We start from the raw sequence: 13,236 nt of genomic DNA, 5'->3' as shown, positions 1-13,236 counted from the left end.
TACAGTATGCACAAATATGGCACATCTCTCCATTTATTTAGCTCTTTCATTTAAGCAATGTTTTGTCACTTTACAGTTCTTGCATGTCTTTCATTAAACATATTCCTAGGTATTTATAATACGGATGCTCCTCAACTTATGATGAGGTTATGTCTGAATAAACCCATCCTAAATGGAAAATACTGTAAATTGTAGTGGGGTTTCAACTTAATATTTTCAACTTACAATGGGTTTATCTGAATGTAACCCCATTGTAACCTGAGGAGCATTCTGAATGTCTATCACTTTCACATCATTATAAAGTAAAAAAAAATCGTAAGTCAAACCCTCCTAAGTCAGGGATCATCTGTACTATTATAAATGGCATATTTTAACATGTCATTTTCCAATTGCTGCTTACTAGTATATAAAGTATTTTTTTGTATATACTGAGCTTTTATCCCATGACTTCAACATCCAGTAGATGTTGAAGATTTTCCACATGGATAGTCTACAAAACACAATTTATTTAGTAGCTTTGAAAAACAGATTTTCTACATAGACCACTGTGAATAGACAGTTTTCCACTTTTCTTTTATTATTTTAATTATTTATTGTACTGTCTAGAATTTCTGAATAGAAGTGATGAGAGCCGACAGCTTTACCTCGTTCCCAATCCTAGGATTGGATATTTCACCATTAAGCATAATAGCTATTGATCTTTCACAGATGTCCTTTATAAAGTTCTCTTTTATTTCTAGTTTTGTGATTGTTATCATGAGTTGGCAATAAATTATGTCAAATGCTTTTTCTGCCATTATTAAGATTTTCTCCTTTATTAATGTTGTAAATTACTGTTTATTAATGTTGGGCAAATCTTGCATTCTGGATAAACCACAATTGGCCACTGCATTTTATTTTTTTCTGGGTTCAATTTGCTAGTATTTTCTATAGGAATTCTGCATCTGTATTAGTGAGTAATATTAGTTTGTGGTTTTTTTTTTCCTCTAATGTCTGTTAGATTTTTCCGAAGGCTCTGCTGTTACTCCTTCCTCCTCTATTCTCTGAGTTTATATAAAATTGACATTGTATGTTATTTAAATGCTGGATAGAATTCACTAACGGGGATGGTTTTCTTTGTATTTTTAAATTATGAATTCAAATTTTGTAACAGATATACAAGTACTCAGATTTTCTATTTCTTCTTCAGTGTTTTGATAAGTTTTTTTTTTTTCCAAAAAACTTTTTTTCTTGAGACAGAGTCTCGCCGTCATCCAGGCTGGAGTGCAGTGGTACACGCTCAACTCACTACAACTTCTGCCTCCAGGTTCAAGTGATTCTCCTGCCTCAGCCTACCAAGTAGCTGGGATTACAGGTGCATGCCATCACACCTGGCTAATTTTTGTATTTTTATAGAGATGGGGTTTCTCCAAGTTGGCCTGGCTGGTCTCAAACTCCTGACCTCAAGAGATCCACCCGCCTCGGCCTCCCAAAGTGCTGGGATTACAGGCATGAGCCACCATGCCTGGCCCCAAAAACTTTTTATTCTAAATTATCAGATTTTATTGGTATAAATTTTTTTATATTATTTTATGGTTTTAATTAGAATTTTTCAATCTCAGCACTATCAACGTTGCAGGCAAGCAAATTGCTGTGGGGGACTGTCCTGTGCATTGCAGAATATTCAGCTGTTTCCCTGGCCTCTGTCTTCTGATAGCAGACTCTCCAACTGTGACAACCAAAAATGTCTCTGGACATTGCCAAATGTTCCTTGGGGGGAAAAAACCCTCTGGTTGAGACCCATGTTTTAATGTCTGTAGAATCTTTAGTGTTCTTTCATTCCAGATACTGGTAATTTGTCTATTTTTAAAATGAGTTTTTCTAGAGTTTTGTAGGCTGTACAAAAGAAGACTATGCACTGGACTTGGCCTGTAGACCACAGTTTGCTGATCCTGACTTAGATCACTGATTTTTTTTCTTCTTTTCTAACAAAGGCATGAAAAAACTATAAATTTCCCTCTGAGAATACTTTAGTTGTATTTCATAAACTTTGAAATGTTGTATTGACGTATATTAGCCAATTAATGGTTATGGAGAGTGTTTATGAAGTAACATCAGCTTGACTGTTATTCCAATAAAAGAGCTTACAAATAGACTTTTGGTTCTGTGAGAGATGAGCAATGAAGAACAAAATCAGTTAACTTGGTTCCCCAGCCTAGTTGATACTTTTGGTTCTGTGAGAGATGAGCAATGAAGAACAACAATAAGTACTTTCCCAACTAGTTGATAAATTAACATAAACATCCATAATCTGGCAACAATATTCTTTTGGCTCCTATCCCTAAAAAAAGCCAGTCTGCAACATCCAAAACATTTACCAACACAAGGAAATTGCAATGATTTTCCTGTACCTTATGGAGTATTAATTTGCTGCCACCTGCTGGGAGGCACAAATGGGTTTCCAGCATTGCTAGCTACAATTTGTCCTCAACTATTTATTTTGAAAATTTTCAAATCTATAGAGGAGTTAAAAGAACATTCATATACTATTCACCTGAAACAACCGTTTTTTTGTTTTGTTGAGACTGGAGTCTCTGTCTGTTGCCAGGCTAGAGTGCAGTGGCCCAATCTCGGCTCACTGCAACCTCTGCCTCCCAGGTTCAGGTGATTTTCCTGCCTCAGCCTTCGGAGTAGCTAGGACTACAGGCACGCGCCACCATGCCCAGTTCATTTTTGTATTTTTAGTAGAGATAGGGTTTCACCATGTTGGCCAGGATGGTTTTGATCTCTTGACCTCGTGATCCACCCGCCTCCGCCTCCCAAAGTGCTGAGATTCCAGGTGTGAGTCACTGCGCCCGGCCCAGGTTCAAATTTTTTAAATCCTTAAGGCTATCTAGTTGACAGCTGTCTTTAATGTAGATCAGTCCTCCTGCCTTTTTTTATTGTCTTCCACATTAACCTTATTGAAAGGTCCAAACAAATCACATTCTGAATTTATCCGAGTGTTTCCTCACAATCAGATTCAGGTTAAACATTTTTGGCAAGAGTGTTACGTAGGTGTATTTCCCATAGCCTCATAATGACAGGTTCATATTTTCGCCGGTATTGGTAATGCTAGCAATTTTTTTCCCATGAAGCAACTATTAACATTTTGCAAGAGACTAATGTTCCACGGAAATATGTTCCCCAAGCTGTACTGTTTAGAAAACTTTTGAATAAAAAAGTGACATGCATGAAAGTGTTTTAGAGTTTGTAGAATGAAAAGCAGGTTAAAGATTAACTCAATTTTAAAATTAACAAACTTCTTCACTTCTAAGGTAGCACAAACTGGGCTTTCATGAAACGTAACCCTTACCAAAACAATTGTTCAGATGAGCAACGCCAAGTTTAAAGAAGGGAAGTAAAACGTCTCAAGAACTGTCATTCTGTTTGTGTTCAATAACTGAGATTTGAAAGGTCTGATTCTATGTTCTCTCCACTAGATCCTCGGCTTCATTTAGACTTGTGCTTAATTTTCTGTCATTGACTATTGAGTCTACAATCACTCTTTGGAGTAAAATAGTCCAAATAGTAATAATGAAAATGGTGAGACCAGTAATTCATTTTTTATTATTCTATATTCAGTAAGAATCAACCTGTATCTAATAGCTGAAAAGGCCTGAAGCCTCCCAAATGCATGTCATTACACAAATTCTGTGTGAGGACTGACATCTTGGTTCCATATACTAATTATACTGCATGGCCCCCATTTATAACCATATCTACTTGTCATAATTCGATCCTGGCTGCTGCCCATCGATGCTATCTTTATCACATTATAGCAAACATTTGGGTGATTAAGTTGTTCTCAAAAATTCTATAATAGCATACAACGGCTTTACTACTTATTACGTCATCTAAGAGGTTTTTTAAAAATTAGTTACCACTCCGCCCACGCAGTGAGGTAGCAAATATGCCATTTCAAGCTTGTGCCTTTCCCCCCTCGGGACTTCCCGTGGACATCCCTGCAGCAGTGAGGCTGAGTCCTGGCTTTGGGTGCATGTTAAGAAATACTAATCAAAACGAAAGGGTGCCTTTCAAGAGAAAAAAAAATGTGGGAACTTCAACCTTTAAAAACCATGCCATGGTTTAAAAACGTAAAACTATTTCGGCCGAACGCTGAGCATTTCTTCAAATCACTATGAGAAGCTTGAATGTCTTTAAATTCACCGGTCTGTAAAACGTAACGCGTCTCTCCCTCACCCCACATTATAAGTTTCCAAAGAGCGGAAGAAGGGGCTCCGGGGGTCCCGGCCCCAGGATGCTGGGGCTGACGGCAGGACTAGGCCTCCGTCCGACTCGAGGGTGTCGCGAAGGCCGGGAGGGAACGAAAGTTACCCTCGAACTTCGGGGGCTAAAGAATCCATGTGGACCTTAAAAAGGGCAAAACCTACCCTAAAGGCCGTAAACCGCCCTCCCCTCCCCCCGCCAGAGAACTTCCCGGCGCAGAGCTTCCGCAGCCTGCCGCAAGCCGGGAGGCCTTCACGTTCACGCGCTCTCCGCCACACGCCGGAACTGCGCGACCACGTCCGCGGGGACCCTGACCATGCCCCGTGCCGCCACCCGGCCCCAGGCGATCTCCGGGCCCCACGCGCCTACAATTGGCGCTGCTTCTGCGTGGGAGGATCCGGCGGAAGGGGCGGGGTCAGGCGGCACTTCCGTGACTTCGGGAGGGTGAGTATGGGGAGTGCGCGCGGCGTTAGGGAGTCGGGCCTGGGCTCCCGCCTATGGCCGCCCTCCCGCTGGGGGGCCAGCGCGGTCCTCCGGGGCGCCCCCTGGAGGATTTGGGGTGGGGGAAGGAAAAGGAGAGTATTATCGAATATTCTCCTGATGTTGATGTTAGGGGTGCGGATATGTGTGGACAGGCAAGAGTCGGCAAATGGGTTCAAATGGAAGGTTTAAAAGAGGCCCCGTACGTAAACAGTGTTTTAAAATTCTCATTTTGGTTAGGTTTCTCAGGTTATCTTTGAGCCACAGCAAGGCAGCTTTGTTAAGGTGGCTCATCTTTTGTCGCTGCCAAACCAGGTGAATGGTTAACCTGAGGCCGGGCCGGAGAAAGCCATTATGATTTCTACCAAAGAGTGAAATTAAAACTCTTTTCCGGGAAATAAAATCGAGGATATAAAAGTAGGATTCAAACTAAACGTTACAAACAGTATCTAGGTTCTGTCACATGCTGTGCCGGGCAGGGGCTAAATCTCAGCAGAGAGCATGCTGTCTTCATACGTATTTCTCATTAGAAAATGAAAGACAACCTAAACCAAAATAATATGATAAAAAATGTTTATTATCTGTCTTAAGAGTTGTACCCTAATCCATATGTTTGGAAAACATAAACTAATAAAACTTTTCCAACTTGGTAGAAAGCCAAAAGTTTCCAGAAAAACTGTGTGGATTATTCAGCATTTTGCGGTTGTCTACAATGTTCAGAATATTCTTTTACAATAATTTTGCACTAAATACTGGTTTGTGTTCAGGGTAACAAGAGGTTTTTAAAAAGTCAAAGACAGGGACAGGTACTTTAAGGTCTGTATCCTATTAGGAGAGACGAAACAAGCATGAAGTTACATAACCATAAGAAATGTAAATCACCATTTGAGATATTTGATGTCAAAAGAAAACCTTTATTTAGAATGGAAAGAGCTGGTGAATGCTTGAAACATTTACCATTTAGCTGATTGTTGCCACATGGGAATGTGGGTCTCTCAAACGCAGATCCGATTGTCTCCAACACAGGCCAAAGATCTGTATTTTTGCGTAATTTTTCTTGATTTTTAATGTTACTTGCAACCAATTTAGTTAACCCACACCTTCTCTGGGTGGGCCAGGTGCAACTAGTTTGTGACCTCTGCAGATTTTCACCTTAGTACAGTACTACACTTACAGAATGGTTCAGTTAAAGATTTTTTGACTTTGCAGTGAGTTTATCCAGACACAAACCCCATCGTAAGATGAAGACTCTTTGTATTCAGAAATAATTGGAATTAGAGATCAGAAAAAGTCCTAGAGATTGGGATCGTCAGGAAAGATTTTAAGCTGAGTAGTATAGGAGAGAGATCATAGAGGGAGAAGGATGTAAAAGATGAGTTAAATCTTGGGGTTGGGAGAGTGGCAGGTTTGGAAGATAGTAAGTAAACTCTCCTTAGAGGAAGTTTGGAAAGGCAAGTGCAAGAGGTGCTGCTGGTCTGGGGACTACACTTTGAGAACCACTGTGCTAGGGTACGGTGAACTTTTGGAGGAATTTGAGTAGGAGGGTAAGGAGATCACATTCACATTTCAGGATGAGTCTTGCTGTGAAGTCTGGAAGGAGGACCGAGGAGGGAGAGAGAAAAGAGGAACGTTTCTTAGAGGCGATTAGCACCTGCTTGATGCGAGGCCCTGTCCCAGGCTCTCTCATGCATACTGTCTCATTCATAATCACCACGACCCTGATACGTAGATCTTAATGTTTTCATTTTGTAAGTGAAGGAACTTTGAGAATATGAGAAATTACCCAGGTATCATAGTTGGTCTCAGAGCTTCCTAGTTCAACTCTAGATTTGAAATACGGTGGTGGCAGTGGGAATGTATCAAAACATTTAATGGTGATGGAATTTAGAAAAATAGAGACTTCACAAGCACATTTAAGCCTAAAAGTGGAAATTTGGAAATCTGAATCTTACTGGAAAAGTGATAAAAAGTAAAGTGCACAGAGAACTTTAGAGAATCCCTTCATGAATTCAGTATTCATTCTTTATTACTCTTCACTCACGGTGACCTATTTAAAACCTATTTAAAAGTTGCTTATTTAAGAAGTCATCCTGCTCTACAAAAATTTCTGAAATTATTTGAAAAAGAGAAAATAAAGCCTTCTGTTGGGGGAGAGGAGGAGTGGAATGTGGTAAACAGATTAATGGCATTTGACAGTTTATCTTCAATTAGCATTGAGAAATGGAAACACATGATACAACACTGCATTGCCTGTATGAATTGTGCTGTGCTGCAGACACTGATCTACTGTATTGATTTTGGAAATTCTGTATGCTTTTTCTTGCCAGAGTAGTTATTGAAATTGAGAATATTCATTGGATCAATTTCAAGATAAATATCCCAAGTCAGACTGCTGCTGCTGAGCAAATTTTTAATGAAGGAAAATATCCATATATTGAAATCAGTTTAAAAAGAAAGTCCTTAAAGTAAATATATATTACTGTAAAATCTAGAAAAAAATGTACATTTTATAAACATCAATTAACTGAGTAATCAGTGTAGTAGAGTTATTGACCCATGCAGAATTATGGCATACATTCATTAATTCTGTGAACAAATAGTTGTGCTATAAATACAAAGATAACTGATATAGTTTGGCTGTGTCCCTACCCAAATCTCATCTTGAATTGTAACTCCCACAATCCCCATGTGTCATGGGAGGAGCCTGGTGGGAGGTGATTGAATTATGGGGACAGGTCTTTTTCCTGTGCTGTTCTCATGATAGTGAATAAGTCTCATGAGACTGATGGTTTTAAAAACAGGAGTTTCCCTGTACAAGCTCTCTCTTTGCCTGCTGCCATCCATGTAAGACGTGACTTGCTCCTCCTTGCCTTCTGCCATGATTGTGAGGCTTCCTCAGCCATGTAGAACTGTAAGTCCATTAAACCCTTTTTCCTGTATAAATTACCCAGTCTCAGGTATGTCTTTATCAGCAGCATGAAATCAGACTAATACACTAGCTATAGCCTACTTTGAGGTGTCTTACTGAATCTTGTAAAGCTGGGGAATTTCTCTTGTATTTTATTAGTGCTTAGCTTACAAATTGTAGGATGAAGCCATATTCTCAGGAATCCTGAAAATTAGTTGAAACATTTTGATTTGATTATTATTATTTTATGGCTGTTATGCTTTTAATGGAGGCAGATACAAAATTCATCAATGCAAAATAATGTTTTACATACTCATTAACATAGTGATTAATGTAAATTATATTTTGACAATGTAAAATACAGTGTATTTGGCCTCAAAAAAGAAACTACAGAGTTAGCTGCAACTTAAGATAACTGGAAAGGCTCCTTACATTGTTTTTTGCCCACCATCTTTATTGTAATAGTTCTGTATGATATCTGGGGAGGGAATTAAAAAATAATACAAAACTCTCTCAGCTGTGGTTCAGAGAACTGCAGTGAAGCTGTATGGCAATGACATTGTGAGACCCTGAAGTTTCCCCAGAAGTATTTCAATAAGAGGCAGTTAAGAAGCTTAATAGTTTCAAAGTCTGGAAAGCAGCAAATACATCTTAGAGAATTTAAAAACATTATAAACCCCACTTCTCTTCTACAGAGACATTTTAAAGCACGGACATAACTTTAAGGAGATAGAGAAAACCTCAGTAGTTTTCATAAAGCTTCAATTAACACACCCCAAGGCACAAGTGTTGAAAATGGCCTGTTCACTAAAATGTCACTTTTGGAGGTACAGGTATGCTGTGCTTACAGTGAGAGGACGACTTTATCCCTAGTTAAAAGCACCAGGTGTCAAGCTCTGCTTCCATTACCCAGAATGCACCAATAATCCCTATGATAGTGAATGGTTCAAATACTATACTACATTTCCAACATGTCTTTTGCCTATTTGCTTATTTGTTACTGGGATTCTTTTGAACCCCACAGGTCTGTAGAATATTCTAAAAGGCTAGAACTACCTTAAAAATACTATTGAAATAATACGGAGCCCTTCTAAAAGAGCTCACTGGATATTTTAATAACATTTGCAGAAAGAAAGAAAGAAAAAATTTGCAGTAGCTGAATTTCTTTCAAATGAAGAAGAATAATGTAGAACATGTAATCTAAAATGTTTGATAATTAATGTCAAAAATTGCCAAGATTATTAATATATATTTTGGTAATCACTATTGGCCAAGTTAATTTTTTGTGCAAAATACACTATATGTTAATAGAACAGGAAAATCATTATTTCAGACCACTAACAGAAGAAAACCCACAGCTAGAGAAGCATCTATAGGGCAATTAAATGTTAGGGAAGTTTACTAGCTTTAGAATACATCAATACACTTCGATTACAGAAATATTTCAGTTTTAAAACTAGACTGTTTTGATGTACTTTTTGTAACGACCTGATCTAAGGAGGCTTGGAGGCTTGTGAAAAAGATGTATCCACAAAGATGCTGCATTTCTAGTGTGGGGGTGAATTAACACTTCTGTAAGAAGGAAGGAACTGAATCAGCTCAGCATCAATAAACAACATTTTTCTTTTAAACAGTAACTCATAATCTGATGACTCACTTCGCTTTGCTAGTTCAAAATTAGGCAGAGGAAGAACTAAGCTAACGGGTCAGACCCAGAAACACAATGATTTGGCAAGCCTCAGTCACTCAGCTCATGATGTGTGATAATCAGCAGAAAGGCTGCTCAACTCTTGTCCATTCCTTCACATCTGTAGATGAGTTCAATATAACCACTTCTTTTTAGCAACTTACCAACTTTAAGTTGCCTACAGGCAAAGAGATCACAAACTGCAGGGAGGCCATAATGGTCTGGGGGGAAGTTATATTCTTCCTGTAGAGGTGAATTAAGTAATACTTCCCAGGCCTTCTTTCGAAGCAGCCACTTGTCTTCTCCAGAGGATAGCTGGCTGAGGTTGCCCATCTTCTTTCCTGGTAGGACCCAGTCAGCTGTGTTAAAAGGACACCAGGAAGTGCTCATGGGGCTTTTTAGCTTTTGTTTGCCAGCTTTGTCTTCAGTATTAGGCACTTCCTTAGGACTTCCTTCTTTGTATGGGGGCCTGATAAGCCACTCCTACAAGGCGCTGTTCTTTATGACTTGGAAGGAATCAGCAATTCTAGAAGGAACCATTGACTTTGGTGCTTTAGTTCTATTACTTCTTTACTAGAAGGACAGAGCCACATATTCAGGGAATCTTTATGTTTCTCAGGCTCAGGTTTGGGTTCCATGGGCATCCATTTTTATCCTTTCCTTCTTTGTTCAGAAGCCACTTATACAGAGCCTCCTTCTCACAATTCTCATCACACACACACTCTGCAAAGCTGGTGCAGGGCTCATTGGCTCTGCCTACCTCCTCTACCTTACATGGGTCCTGATGGTTCTGGACAAGCCTATCCTCTGTAACCATGCTGGGGGTGGACAATGGTTTCTTGGCCTACAAGTGGTCATTCAGGCACTTCAGATTGCCCACGTTTTCCAACTCCGTACCTTTGGGCTGCTTTTCCTGACAGTTGGTACAGGAGTCAGTCTTGACAAGCCAATCATTCACGTTATAGAACTGGAACAAGAGCTTAAACTTCTCACTGCTTTCATGACTGCCATTGTCGGGCTTCCCCAGCTTATGGGATTCCTGGGGAGTCACTAGCCAATCTGATAGGTTCATCTTATCTTGATCAGGAAGCTCTAGATCTTCAACCTTTTCCATTTCAATGGAGAGCTAGTAGTGGAATGGCTGTTACACTTTTGATAACTTGGTTTTTCAGGAACTTCCTGTTGCTGACTCTTAAGGAGCAAATTTTCTAAGCCCTTTAGGTTTCCCCAGACATTACTGAAGAAATTGCAGGCTCTGGAAGAAGTCTGACTGTTCTCCAAGGTCTGCTTTTGGGTGAGCCAGTCCTGGGGGTTTGTGCTGGGTGTGTAAGGAGCCTGATGACCACTGACAGGTTTGCTTCCAAGGAGCCATTTGCTGAGAGGGACAGCTGCAATACTGGATGCAGACTTCTGCTCTGGCATTGGGATATAGCCTCTCCTCCAGGAAGGGCCCAATATTTGATGAACTAACATAAGCCATCAAGTGCTCAGGAATTTGAATTGTTTTGAGAGACCTAAATGTGGTGATGGTCTGGCACAGATCAGTTGTGTCAGCTTCAAAGAGTAGAACATTTGAATCTTCATGCTCAAGGGTCAGACTGCCCAGTCTCTCCAGGCACACAGAGACTTGATTGGCTAGATCTTTGTTTTGGGTACACTCCAGTTGATGAGTAAGACAATTGAACTGACCCAATAACCAGTAGAACTGCTGAGCCTGCTGTTGAAGTGTCTCCTCTTTCAGCTGATAGATGAGGTCCACCTGTTCATATAGTCACACCTCATGGCTTCTCAGACATTCCAGGTGGTGGCTTATGCACCTGTGAATCTGAGCTTTGATCTCTTGCAAGTTGTCTTTAATTTGCTGTTCAGCCTGGAGTAACTCCACCAATAGCAAGCTGCAAGTCCCTCCGTGCATCACTACCCCTCAAAAGGGGTTCTCTATTACTGGAGCTGCCACTCTGGTCTTGGAAGGTATTCATTCTGCTCACAGCTCCAGGTCCAAGTGCCTCTCTGGGAAATCTGAGGGGACCTTGGGTGGACTGAGACATGGCCCCACCCAAACCTAGGGCCCAAAGTGGATTTGATTATTTGTCTAGTTCTTTGATTTCTTCCCATGAGAAAGCAGGAAAAGATGCTGAGTTATATGAGCAGGTAGGAAATCCTTCTTTTAACTTACATGATTTTGCCATTTTAGTGGAATTAGTCTGTTCTGCCTGTGACAGTATATAAAGGTAGAAAGCTGCTCATACAAGGCTGAGTTATATTGGCTCTTAAAAAATTTATGGGCTGCTTTAAAATCTGGTTGATTGGATAAATTCATGGGGTTAAAGATATTATGAACTTAGTTATCAGGAGTGAATTATTGTCTGTGGAGGGAAAAACATTTTAAAATGTGGTCTGTTCTGTCACCTAACACATCAAGATCTCCTACTGATAAAAACTTAGCACAGGAAATAGAAACTAATTTTTCATTTTGGCCTAAGCAAAAAATAAATAACTAAAAAGATAAATAGCCAGCCATAATCAGACATATTCAGATGTACAGGATTATTTCATTTTCTCTAGAGTTGACACCATATAAATCTGTATTTGTGAAATCCATAGTTTTTTCCACGTTCTGCCACTAGCTGTGAGGCCTTGGTGAATCAGCCTTATGCTGTTGAGCCTCCCCTTTAAAATAGGATGTCATCCACTATAGGATTGTTGTGAGGATTAGCTGAAAAAATGCATGCATGATGGCTCACACATGATAAACACTCAGTAGAAGGTAGCAGCTGCTGCTTGCCATTCAGATGGTCCAGAGAGTTGGGGGGAAATCAAGAAAATTAGTCCCCTGGGAAGAAGTTTGAGGATGTCAAACCCAGAATTACATACATCTAAATAGCTTTTTGGTTTTGACAAAAGAACTGCAGTAAGATGGTATCATCCTTTTTCTGGTTCTTTCTTTTCACTTAAAGGCCTTTTAAGATTTGCATTGGCATCAGAAGGCAGATAACTGCAATCCCAATTGTGATAAAACCTACAGTATAAATCATAAGCTTATCAGACAGTTGGTGTGGATTTTCTGAGAAAGATTGCAATTAAATTGTTGTAAGAAACCACTATTTTAAATGTTAAAGCAATCTAGAATATTTATTTAGAGAATATTTGCTTACATTATTATAAATGGACATAGTTTCATCTAGTAAAACTTTTGTTACTGATTTTGATTCCTTGAAAACTTATCTTAACGTTTTTCTGTTTGGAAGGTTGGTTACGTGTCAAAGGTGCCTTGATTCAAAACAGAAAACTTAGAAGGCAAAACATTTTAGTAAAGGTCCTTCAGTCACACAGGTTAAGATTGTTACCCAAACTTTTCTTTATAGTTTAGTAGATTGTTTACATAGAGTAGATAAGAGTATATATTCATGAATCCCCAAAAAAAAAAAAAAATATTGGAAGGTTCTGTGTGCCAGGCACTGTGCTCATTTCTGAAGAAATATGCCCTTTTTCTGGGAGACTCAGCTGAGTTGAGCAATGAGAATTGGTAGGGAGCGGTCTATAAATAGATCAATTAGAAAACAAGAAGACAAATACTATTTTTGAGATGGGAACAAAAGACTGTGGATAATTGAATAGAACACTTAACTGTCTGGAGAAGGTGGGGGAAGATGTATCTCTGAGGAGGTGCTATTTGAACAGAGTAGGCATTTGTCAGCAAAAATGTGAAGGATATGCACTACAGACACCTAATTTTTATTATAGCATATATATAGTTTAAAAAATTTACCATGCTCAAAAATGGTTACTATCTCATATATATCATGTTATTTCAGACTACTTTTGAACTTCAGATTTAACATGATTCTGATAAAATATCTGTGCATGGAAGAAAAGGTAAAATGTGATTATTGCTTATTTCATCTTGCACATA

At 39.3% G+C, this 13,236-nt stretch overlaps 1 protein-coding gene and 1 pseudogene across 1 annotated transcript in view; one reads left to right on the top strand and one right to left on the bottom strand.

Annotated features, from left to right (window-relative positions):
• The first annotated feature begins 3,575 nt into the window (after positions 1 to 3,575).
• Positions 3,576 to 13,236, top strand: part of MMAA (metabolism of cobalamin associated A) — a 36,442-nt gene continuing 26,781 nt past the window's right edge. Inside the window, exon 1 of the mRNA XM_050791778.1 lies at positions 3,576 to 4,692. The gene's annotated coding sequence lies outside the window, so the exon portion shown is untranslated. The remainder of the gene's footprint in view (positions 4,693 to 13,236) is intronic.
• On the bottom strand, positions 9,439 to 11,322 carry LOC126955318 (nuclear receptor coactivator 4-like; annotated as a pseudogene).

Source organism: Macaca thibetana, chromosome 5 (assembly GCF_024542745.1).
Source record: "Macaca thibetana thibetana isolate TM-01 chromosome 5, ASM2454274v1, whole genome shotgun sequence".
Classification (NCBI taxonomy): Eukaryota; Metazoa; Chordata; class Mammalia; order Primates; family Cercopithecidae; genus Macaca; species Macaca thibetana.
Note: the sequence above shows the minus strand (reverse complement) of the source record. Positions and strands in the feature narration are given on the sequence as shown.